The sequence below is a fragment of the Symphalangus syndactylus genome, chromosome 3 (assembly GCF_028878055.3).
Source record: "Symphalangus syndactylus isolate Jambi chromosome 3, NHGRI_mSymSyn1-v2.1_pri, whole genome shotgun sequence".
NCBI classification, from domain to species: Eukaryota; Metazoa; Chordata; class Mammalia; order Primates; family Hylobatidae; genus Symphalangus; species Symphalangus syndactylus.
Window position 1 is genome coordinate 69323555 of NC_072425.2, and position 11229 is coordinate 69334783.

Genomic DNA, 11229 nt, shown 5'->3' on the forward strand with positions numbered 1-11229 from the left:
TGTTTGAATTCTAAAGCCATAGCAACAAAATTTATTCCCATAAGTATAATTCTATGTCCTTAAAATTGCCATTTTGGCCAGATGTAGTGGGTCATGCCGGTAATCCCAACACTTTTTTTTTTTTTTTTTTAATAGAGTCTCACACTATTGCCCAGGCTGGAGTGCAATGGCACTATCTCAACTCACTGCAACCTCCGTCTCCCGGGTTCAAGCGATTCGCCCGCCTCAGCCACCCGAGTAGCTGGGATTACAGGCGTTCATCACCACACCCGGCTAATTATTTGTATTTTTAGTAGAGACGGGGTTTCACTATGTTGGCCAGACTGGTCTCGAACTCCTGACCTAAGGTGATCCACCTGCCTCAATCTCCCAAAGTGCTGGGATTACAAGCGTGAGCCACCGCACCCAGCCTAATCCCAACACTTTGGGAAGCCCACGTGGGAAGATGGTTTGAGCCCAGGAGGTCCCATTATGGAGACCCCATCAGACTAGCCTGGGCAACACTGTGGGACCCCATCTGTACAAAAAATGTTTTAAATGGTTGGGCTTGGCAGCACATGCCTGTAGTCCCAGCTACTCAGGAAGCTGAGGCGGGAGGGTCACTTGAGCCCAGGAGGTTGAGAATGCAGTGAGCCATGCACTCCAGCCTTGGCGGCATAACAAAACCTTTTCTTAATTAAAAAAAAAAAAAAAAAAAAAAAAAAAAAAAAAAGCCATTTATCAGAATCTCTTTAAATATATAAATGTTATTTTCTTTACCTCTGTAATCCCAGCACTTTGGGAGGCCAAGGCAGATGGATCACCTAAGATCAGTAGTTCGAGACCAGCCTGGCCAACATGATGAAATCCCGTTTCTACTATAAATACAAAATATTAGCTGGGCATGGTGGTGCGTGCCTGTAATCCCAGCTACTCGGGAGGCTGAGGCAGGAGAATCACTTGAACCCAGGAGATGGAGGTTGCAGTGAGCTGAGATCATGCCATTGTACTCCAGCTTGGGCAACAAGAGCGAAACGCTGTCTCTAAAATAAATAAGAAAATAAAAAAGAAAACCAGTTTCTGCCAGTATAACTGGCAGAGTGATGGGTAGGGAGAGAATCATTCTCTTAGTAGATTAGTCCTCCCTCTTCTAGAGAGGGAAAACCCTCCTCTCTGGAATCAAATACAATAATTTCTGTAAAGCAAGGTCTTAATTTAAATTTAAATCTATGGCTTAAAACTATCACCTCCAAAAGTGATGGGAAAAAATAAGATGAGAGGAGACAAGAGGATCCTGAATGATATTTTGCACAGAGAATTTCTAAAATCTAGTAGAGTACATAGTATTTTCACATCTTGGGTCTACAGAGTTGATGTTACTGAGTTATAACCAACTTTACGTTTTCCAAATATAAAAGTCTTCAGTATCTTGATGGCCATTCATGAACAACCAGATTTTGCAAGGGTCTCCTTGGAATCTGTGCATATAAAGCCCTAGACATATTCCTGCAGGAAGACCCCAGTGTTCTCTTTCTCTAGACAGCTACAAGAAAAGAAAAAAAAATTCTGCCCTATGTAGCAAGAGCCTATGTGAATCAGATCAGGCCTAATTATTAATACATTATGCCCCCTTCCTAATCCTCATCCTATCCTTTCCCATCTCTGTTGTTTCTCATGGAAATCTGGACTTATGAAAAGCCTTTGCTTGGTATGTTTAATTCCTCCATATGTTTCTATCCACATGCTGCTGAGCACTGAGTAGCTGGGAGTTGGGAAGGGGATCATCAAAAATGGCCCAGGAGTCTAGGAGAAGGAGCACGAGATGAAATTAGTCAGAAACATGAGAAATTATTTGAGAGGCCAGTATGAGGCCATGAAGAAGATTTCAAATCAGATTTAGCATGAGATGAAGAAACTAGCCTGGGCAACATGGTAAAACTCTGTCTCTACAAAAAATACAAAAATTAGCCAGGCATGGCGATGCACACCTGCAGTCCTAACTCCTGGGAAGGCTGAGGTGGGAGGATCGCTTGAGCCCAGGAAGCAGAGGTTGCAGTAAGTCCAAGATCATCATACCACACTCCAGCCTGGGCAACAGAGCCAGACCCTTGCCTCAAAGAGAAAAAAAAAGAAAAAGAAACAAAAGAAACTGAGGCATAAAGTAGTCTAGTGACTTATAAAGGTCACCTAGCAAGTTAACTACAAAATTGGTGCTAATGGAGCTGTTGCTTTAAAAAAGGGGTGGGGGGGGATGGCAGGAGGGCCAGAAGTTCATCCCACTCATAATGAAGCATGTCCAACCCCCATTAGACTTTTATGTTTGGAAAATGTAAAGTTGATTATAACTCAGTAATATCAACTCTGGAGACCTAAATATGTCTGGGGCTTTATATGCACAGATTCCAATGAGATCCTCAAAAAATGTGGTTGTTCATGAATGGCTATCAAGACACTGAAGACTTGATGTTTGGAAAATGTAAAGTTGATTATAACTCAGTTTATCATGGTCTGAACTAGCTTTTCAGGTTAAATCTGGCTGAGGGGAGGGGTCCATTCCATTGGTTGGAGAGCTTAGAGTTTTATTTTTGGTTTACACATTAGAGCCCCAATATTTAGATACAGAATAGGTTTTCAAGAGTGCAAAGGCCTTAGGCAAGGACCAGAAGCCCTGTCAGATGGGAAGGGTTCCCTGAAAGTGGAAGCAGGCAATCACTATAGCAGTGACTCCTACCTCACATTTCCAGCTTCAGATAGGCCCAGGTTCTAGTGAGCAGTTGCTTGGATGACCTGAATGCAGAGAGATCAAAGAGAATGATTTATTCCCCCAAAGAAAAATATGGTCGAAAACAATTTTAAGTTTGGCACACCATTCAGAATATTAACTTTGGCAGGAATGGTTTCTGTTGCAATGTTTCATGGATACTTTCCTTGCCTGAAAAACCAGTAGGAATACCTTCAGATGAAGTCCTCCCAGGGCTAGCATCAGATAAATCTGGGCACTGACTCATCAAAACAATAAGCCCAAAAAAGCAATGAAATAATACATGCTAGCCAGAAAGTCTTGTGAACCTGGGTAGTCAACATTTCGGACATAAGCATAAGAGTTTGGTTTTCAAGGATGAGACTCCAAGATCCTCCAAATCTTCTGGAGTCTGAGATACCTGCCAACTGTGTCTAAAACCTAGAGGGCTTCTTTCAGCCAACCCCCTCTAACCAACACTCAGCGAGCTAAAGTTTGGAAGCATCTTCTCCCCAAATATGGATTTGGTCAGGAGGTTCCTCGAAGACACACAGACATTCCAAGATAACCTCCAGGTTGTAGTCATTTCTTTGTCTCATGGGAGTAAGTCCTGGCTGGGAAGCCGGGAATCCTAAAATAGAATCCATGAGTTTCTCAGAACCAAGCAAAATTCCTGGAGTGCAGGGATGCCAGAGAGACCCTTGTAAGGGGCCTGAGACAGTCCCTCTAGCATGAGTATAAACTGAGTTGGTTAGAGGGTCTCCCTTAATTTGAACTCAAATTGCCCTCAGGCTCCCTGGAAATTGGGAGCACCCAGCAGAAAAGATCCACATTAGATGCATTCTTCGGTCCCAAGAATATAAAACCAAAATAGCTTATTAAATTATAAGGGATGCTAAAGAGTTTTAAAATTCCACGCCAATCAAAATGCACAAATATAAAACCATCCCCCAACTCTAATCCCAAATGTAAGCTGAGAAATTTGCCTTGTGGCTTTCTAAAAATCCTACAGATGCAGACATAAAGTGGTAAATGACTGGAAGAATAAAAACGAGGGGGCATGGCCGGGCGTGGTGGCTCATGCCTGTAATCCCAGCACTTTGGGACGCCGAGGCAGGCAGATCACGAGGTCAGGAGATCGAGACCATCCTGGCTAACACGGTGAAACCCTGACTCTACTAAAAATATCAAAAATTAGCCAAGCGTGGTGGTAGGCGCCTGTAGTCCCAGTTACTCGGGAGGCTGAGGCAGGAGAATGGCATGAACCCGGGAGGCGGAGGTTGCAGTGAGCCGAAATCACACCACTGCACTCCAGCCTGGGCAAAAGAGCGAGACTCCGTCTCAAAAAAAAAAAAAAAAAAAACAAAAGGAGGGGGCCACAGCAGTCACACCAGTAACTTTTTAATTGATTTGCAGTTGCTAAATCTCTTTAACTCATTGCCCTAAACTAAACACCTACAGCAACTGTTAACACTCTGAGAAACAGATAAGCAATCTGTGAAGAGGGCTGACGTGTGCATTTAAATTCTTGCTTTCTGTGTGGAGCAATACCATTTTTCAAAAACTGTTACACTGGGTAAATGGCCTTCTCTTTATTCAGAGAAAATTATCTGGTTCACAGTTCTCCATGCACATACCAAATTTCCTTGACTTCTCTGAAAGAAGCTTAGCCCTTACTTAGTTAGACAAATGTGGATAGGAGGATGCATTATTTCATTTCTGCCTGAATCAAATGACTTTTCCCCCTTTGCTGCCCAGCAAACTCTCACTCAGCATTCGGAACTCTGCTTAGATTACTCCTCTTCCGTGACATCTTCTCAGCTGCCTCAAGCTCCTTGCCCCTTGCTTCCCAGCCCTCTGATCACACTTTGATAACATCTCCTATCACAAGCACTGAGATTTCTCTGTTTAAGACATGCTCATACATTTTTGGTAGGGAAGTAAACTGGTATAACCTCTTTGAAAAGCGATTTGGAAATTTCTATGAAAACAGCAGTGCACTTACCCTCTGAAACAACAAATCCCACTGCCAGGACTTTATCCTGTGGATTTACATGTGTAAGCAACAACAATACTATTGGGAGACTATTTGTTACAAAAAAAGATTGAAAACAATCCAGAAGTATGTTAATTAGGGTCTGGTTAAATTAGCTCAGCAGAATACTATGTAGTTACTTAAAAGAACCAGGAAGTTCTCCTGGTTCTAATATTTGTGTTGTATTGTTTGTTTGTTTGAGACAGGGTCTCGCTCTGTCACCCAGGCTGGAGTGCAGTGGCACGATCTTGGCCTCCCAGGCTCAAGTGATCCTCCCAACTCAGTCTCCTGAGTAGCTGGGACTACAAACACGCAACACCAAGCCCAGCTAATATTTTTCGTATTTGTTGTAGAGAAAAGGTTTCACCATGTTGCCCAGGCTGGTCTCAAACTCCTAGGCTCAAGCAATCTGCCTTCCTGGGCCTCCCAAAGTGCCAGGATTACAGGTGTGAACCACTGTTCCTGGCCTGTACATTTTTCTGAAACTCCTTTAATTTGATAGAGAATCTTGACACTTCACTGATATCAGCCCACTGAAAGGTGTCCCTGTATTTTTTTTTTTTTTAATGTAGTCTTTCCCTGTCCATTAAGCAAGTGAGGACAACTTTGGCAATGGGTTCTGTTATGCCCTGAGGTATAAGGTGTGTATTAGAAAATCTCACTGCACTAGTCATGTAAGTCAAATTGCTGGAATGCTGAAACGCCAAGGGAGGGGACCCCAGTATTTCCAGAAGGGAGGAGTGCTTATCAGAAGCACATAACCTCCAGCCTTTGCTACTTTGTAGTAAAGCTACAAGAAAAGCCCAATCACAGTCTCTGAGTCCACCCCCACCTTCTTTCAGACAAAAAAAAAAAAAAAAAAAAAAAACCCACCTTTTTTTTGTATTAAAGCATTTTACATTATCTGTCATTCATAAATGATTTAGTGGCTGTGCATTTACAAAGAAATAAAAGACTGTTCCACTCTCAAAAAGTGCATAGTTGAATGCTCTAATACGGATCCATTGAAAGAGGGCAGTTACACAAACCAAATACCAATAATACAACTGCATAAGCTAATAAAATGACTGTCCAGCAAAAGCAGGTCCAACCCAGTAACATCTCTGGCAGGTTTCTCTGCTCATATGCATGGACTCAATTAAAGCTTCTGTTCCACTTCCAGGTCACACCAAACACTCACTAGCTTTGAGATCTTAGATAGTTTACTTGACCTCATTAAGTACTACTTCATCCATAAAACAGGGATATGAGGACCCACCCACCTGATAGGAAAGTCAGAATAATTAAAGAAGACAGAGCATATACGTGCTGGGTGCAGTGCCTGATATATGGGGCCAAATATATGTTAACCATTCCCAACATCATCATCATTGTGAAATTTTCAAGATGTTTCTCAGGCTTTATTCTGCCAACAGGTATAAAAAGTATCAAGTTTATAAAAGAAGACTATTCACGTGCATATTTCACCTCACTTTTGATTAATTCCTTTGTTGGGGTAAAAAATACAAAAATTAAGTTCATTTTAGATAAAAACCTTTTTCTCTCAAAAATGTTATTTAAGCAGCATGTGTGTGGTGTCTTTTAAGTTTTATTATGTTTTTACTCTGAATAACAAAAGAACCTGAAACACTGACATTTGCTTCTTCAAAGTTCCATGAATTTATTTTCACAAGGCACATGAAATATTTATGCTTTACTTTCACCACCAAAATCAATAAGCCATTTGGAAAAAATGGCCAAGGTCAGACATCAGGTTTCCAACTACAATAGAGAGTTACCAAACCTGCTTAGAATGAGATGATTCTACAGCCCAAATCTCATTCAGTATCCTGTGGCCCATTCTTACTCTCAGAATAAAATATTTTTTAAAAGATTTTATGAGAACAAAAGTTCTGTTTTCTACACTTCTACACTCTAACAAGCCAGACAGATTCATGCTAATTGAACTGCAAGGCTTCTGAGAGTAGCTGAAAACAACATAAATGCTATATGTGTAAAACTAAGAGGTTGTACTCATTCAGAAAAAGGAAAGGAGGGTCCCAGCCAGGTTTGGTGGTGAGCACCTATAATTCCAGATACTCTGGAAGCTCAGGTAGGAAGACTGCTTGAGCACAGGAGAGCAAGACCAGCCTGGTCAACATAGCAAAATCCCATCTCCAGAAAAAAGGAAAAAAAAAAAAGAAAGAAAGAAAAGAAAGAGAGACAGAAAAAGAAAGAAAGAGGGTACCATAAAGAATGAGCTGAAGACCACGAAATTGCAACACATCTTAGTAGAGTACCATGGTGGCACAGGTAACAGTTAAGGGAGAAAGTTTCAGTGACAGACCTTGTATGGCCAAAAGTGATTCTATAGAAACAAAATCAGCAAGGAATGGTCAAACTGCGACAGAACTGATTTTTCAAGCAGAATGCAGGCAATACCATACAGCCTTTCGGAAACATATGCCAACCAACAGCAAGACATTTCAAATGGAAGCTGAGACACTGTTCTGAGGATAATTGCTTTTATTTTCTTTTTTGAAATGAAATGGATGTGAAGAAGAAAGAAACCTGAAAGAATATTCAACCAAATGTAAATAGTGATTATCAGTAGATAACAGGGATGATTTCTATATTTTAGTTATATATTTATTGTTTATCTTTACCTTTTTCCAAATTTTCTAAAAATAAAAAAATTATATTTTTACTTACATGCTTTTTTAAAAAAAACAAAATGAATGAGATCAGCCATCCACTTGTAAATATGGGATACTCTAGGTAATATCTGTAGATACATACGTCTTCCCCATTAGACTCAGGACCCTCGTGAATGACACCTTATTGTTCCTTGGAACCCCAGTGTCTAGCACAGGGCCTAAAATATGAGCTACATTTATTAAGAAACGTTTGTTTAGCAAATGAATTCTGGATATGGCCAAAAACCCAAACAAGGTAACCCTGATCTATCTACAAAAATGGCCAGGGTCTCCCACTAGCATCTGCCCAGGACTTCCCTGGGCAGCCTCTTTCCACAAACGGTCCCCCTGTTGGGGATGTGCTGATCAGCCGGAAAGATGCTATTAGCCTGCATTATAGCTTAATGTTCCTTGTTTTTAATATCTTCCAGCAAGTCCTTTGTCCTTACTCACCTAGCTCCTTTCCTTTTAGTATTGTCTACTGAATTGAGCCATGCTGTTTTGCCCAAATCTTGCTCTGAAAGAAGCTATAAGAAACATGGCTAGGATGTTCTGTCTTGTATTTCTGCTAGAGATATCCAGGCCACTCCAATACTTTAAGAGAACCCACAGGAAAATCTGTCTCAGATCTCAATGCCATTAAAATAACTACTTTTCAGAGCAAGTGACACATTTTAATTTTATGAGCACTATGAATCTTGAGATTTTTCTCTGCTTGCAGCTGAGAGCCAAATCTACAGTGACCTTACTACACATGCAGGTCTGTCTGTAAGCTAGCTTTTCCTCTTGTTTCATCTTATTATTCTTCCCTTCCTCTAGATGACCATGCTTTATCTTTACTTTTTCCTCTCTCTCAGATCATGTGTATTTTTAGAAGCCCTTTTGGAATGAGGTAGGGTTTAAATAAACCAAAAAATTAAATACAACCCCAAAGCCCCCAATCCCATGCTGTCTTTGGAGATTTTTATCCATGTAGCTTGCCTGCAGGACAAGAAAGTAAAGCTCCACACCACTCTCCTTGCTGTACCAACCAGGGGGTGACCTTTATGTGCACTTGTGACAAGAAAGTCTGTAGACCAGAGGCCCCTCCCTTTCGACTTCCTGACCACCAGCTCTAAAATACACATTTGACCACCAATGTGAATGGAGCACTATGACTTAAGGCAGAACAGCAAATGGTTAAGAGTGCAGACTTAGGCCAGGCGCAGTGATCCCACACTTTCGGAGGCCGAGGAGGGTGGATCACAAGGTCAGGAGTTCAAGACCAGCCTGGATCCCGTCTCTACTAAAAACACACACAAAAAAAATTAGCCGGGCATGGTGGTGGGCTGCCTGTAATCCCAGCTGTTCGGGAGGCTGAGGCAGAGAACTGCTTGATCCCGAGAGGGGGAGGTTGCAGTGAGCCGAGATCATGCCACTGCACTCCAGCCTGGGCAACAGAGTGAGAGTTTGTCTCAAAAAATAAAAATAAAAAAAGAGTGCAGATTTCAAAGCCAGACTACCTGGGTTTTAATCCTGCCTGCTACATCCCCCACTCTAACTGTTGACTTTAGACAAGTTAAATAACATTTCTGCGCATCTTTATTTCCCCATCTGTGCAACAGGAACAATATAATGATACTGATCTCATAAGATTGTTGAGAACAGCAAATGCATTAACACATGTAGAAGTGACTATACCATTGCCTAACACACAGTAAATGTGGGACAGTACTATGATAGGACATTTCTGTTTTTGTTTTTTGTACTCTGTTGAGACACGGTCTTGCTATGTTGCCCAGGCTAGTCTCAAACTCCTAGCCTCAAGCAATCCTCCCACCTTAGCCTTATAAAGTGCTAGGATTACAGGCATGGCCCACTGCTCCTGGCCATCGCTTTTTTTTTTTCAGCTAAGCTAGCCCACACAAAGTTTCAAGTCTGATTGGCAGTAATGTTTCTCACTGTAAATTACTAAACTGGCAAACCCATTTCTATGGTAACTTTGTGTCTGGATCTCATTTATAAATTAATGTTGATTCAAAATTCCCTTTATCCTGAAACAAGGACCAGATAAAACAAATTAAAATAAAATAAAATGCAAAGTTCCCTCTAAATACCCGTCATGTTTAACCATGAGCTTTCTGATGTGAAGGAGAAAGGAGGTTCCTGGGAATGTATCCAAAATTAGTAACAGGATGACCCTTAAACCCCCAAGTGTGAATGAACCCACAAGTATACACTACTGTGTGCACACACACACACACACCTGTCAATGTTCCTCCATTTGCAATATAGACAGCATTTAATACGCCTGAAGAGATTTTTTAAAAGGGCATTCTTTAACGTATTTCAACAGGGAGCAGGTGATCAGAAAAAATAAATAAAATATTGTTTAACTATCAAAGAACAACTCCGCACTGTTAGATACTTAAGGTCCTGATTTGCACCTGAGTTTAGAAAGCTACCTCATACATATGCACTTAAAATGGAAATTTCTCATCAGATTCCACATCTACTGCAATGCAGAATCCAACTCTAGCTGTGCCCCATCTTTGCTCAGGGCAGAGCCAGTCTCAGCAACTTCCTTCACACTCAGCCCATCAAGATGTCAGTCCTCAGTGAAGGACTATTCCATATACGTACGTACATGATTATCAAATAAAGGGACTTCATACTCCAACTGCAGAAACGCAAAGAAAGAAAACTAGATAAGTATGAAAGCTATAGAGTTTAGGAAAATCAAGGAAAAAAGTAATCACTGAAACTCTTATCTCTTGCAACGAAAATTACTTCAAAATTTGATGTAAATGGATTAAATTTCAGCATTTCGCTATACCGAAATTACACGATGGGAAGAAAAAACCCAAGAATACATCGGAGCCATTTATCTTCCATTTCCTGTATTTCCCTTAATTACCCACCCAAATGAATGCACGTAAGAGTTGTTAAAGTATTGAAATACGTCAGTCCTTTCTAATTACCTACCCAAGTGAATGCGCGGAAGAGTATGTTACAACTTTTAATTAAAATACGTCAGTTTCTTTTACAATTATCTTATTTCTGCATATCACAGAAAATACTCTAAGAACAGAGCAAAAATCAACAAGGACAATCCGCCCAGAAAACTGCTTTTAGGAATTTAGTAATCTCAGCCCTCTCTGGTTTAGCACGCCAACCTCTTTGGGAGAGCGAAGGCAAAGGAGATGATAAAATGACACTTCCGAATAGCAACAGCTGAGATTACTGCCCCATCCTAGATTCTTTCCACCAGGAGCGCGAGTACTGGGTTTTTTTCTAAACGCTCTTCCCAAGATCCGGAGGTCAATTTCAAACGCTGCTCCTTGCTTAAGTCCCGAGGGAGGCTCGCTCGCCCACCCCACCCTGCAGGCATTGCACTTCCCGTTCGCTCTGGCCGGTCAGGAACCCTAACTTGACAGTGACAAACACTGAGAAAAGAGGAAGTGGCTAAAGATCATTTCAAGACATTTTTTAAAGGGAGATCAATGGCCCTGTCTTTCCGGAAAACTTCCATGGGACGCTGCCATCACACCCTCTGAAAGTTTCAGCGAATGACAACGTAGCAAAAGTGAGGTCTACTCCCCTTTAAAAATATATACATTTTTTAATCCTCGAAATCCTCTTGCTATCAAAATCGATCCCTCCTCCGTAACAGCGAACGCAAAACTAAGAGCGCCCGTCCCGGTGGGGCCGATCTCGGAAGCCAGGCTCGAGGCTGGGTGCGCGCCGAGTCCTCCCTGCCGAGCGGCAGAGGAGGCGCCGGCACCGCGGCGGTCGCAGGACCCGGCGAGCGCCTACCTTAC

General features: G+C 41.6%; 1 protein-coding gene across 4 annotated transcripts in view; it reads right to left on the reverse strand.

Annotated features, from left to right (window-relative positions):
* Positions 1-11229, reverse strand: part of OSTF1 (osteoclast stimulating factor 1) — a 59067-nt gene that overhangs the window by 47386 nt on the left and 452 nt on the right. The gene's annotated exons all lie outside the window — the stretch shown is intronic.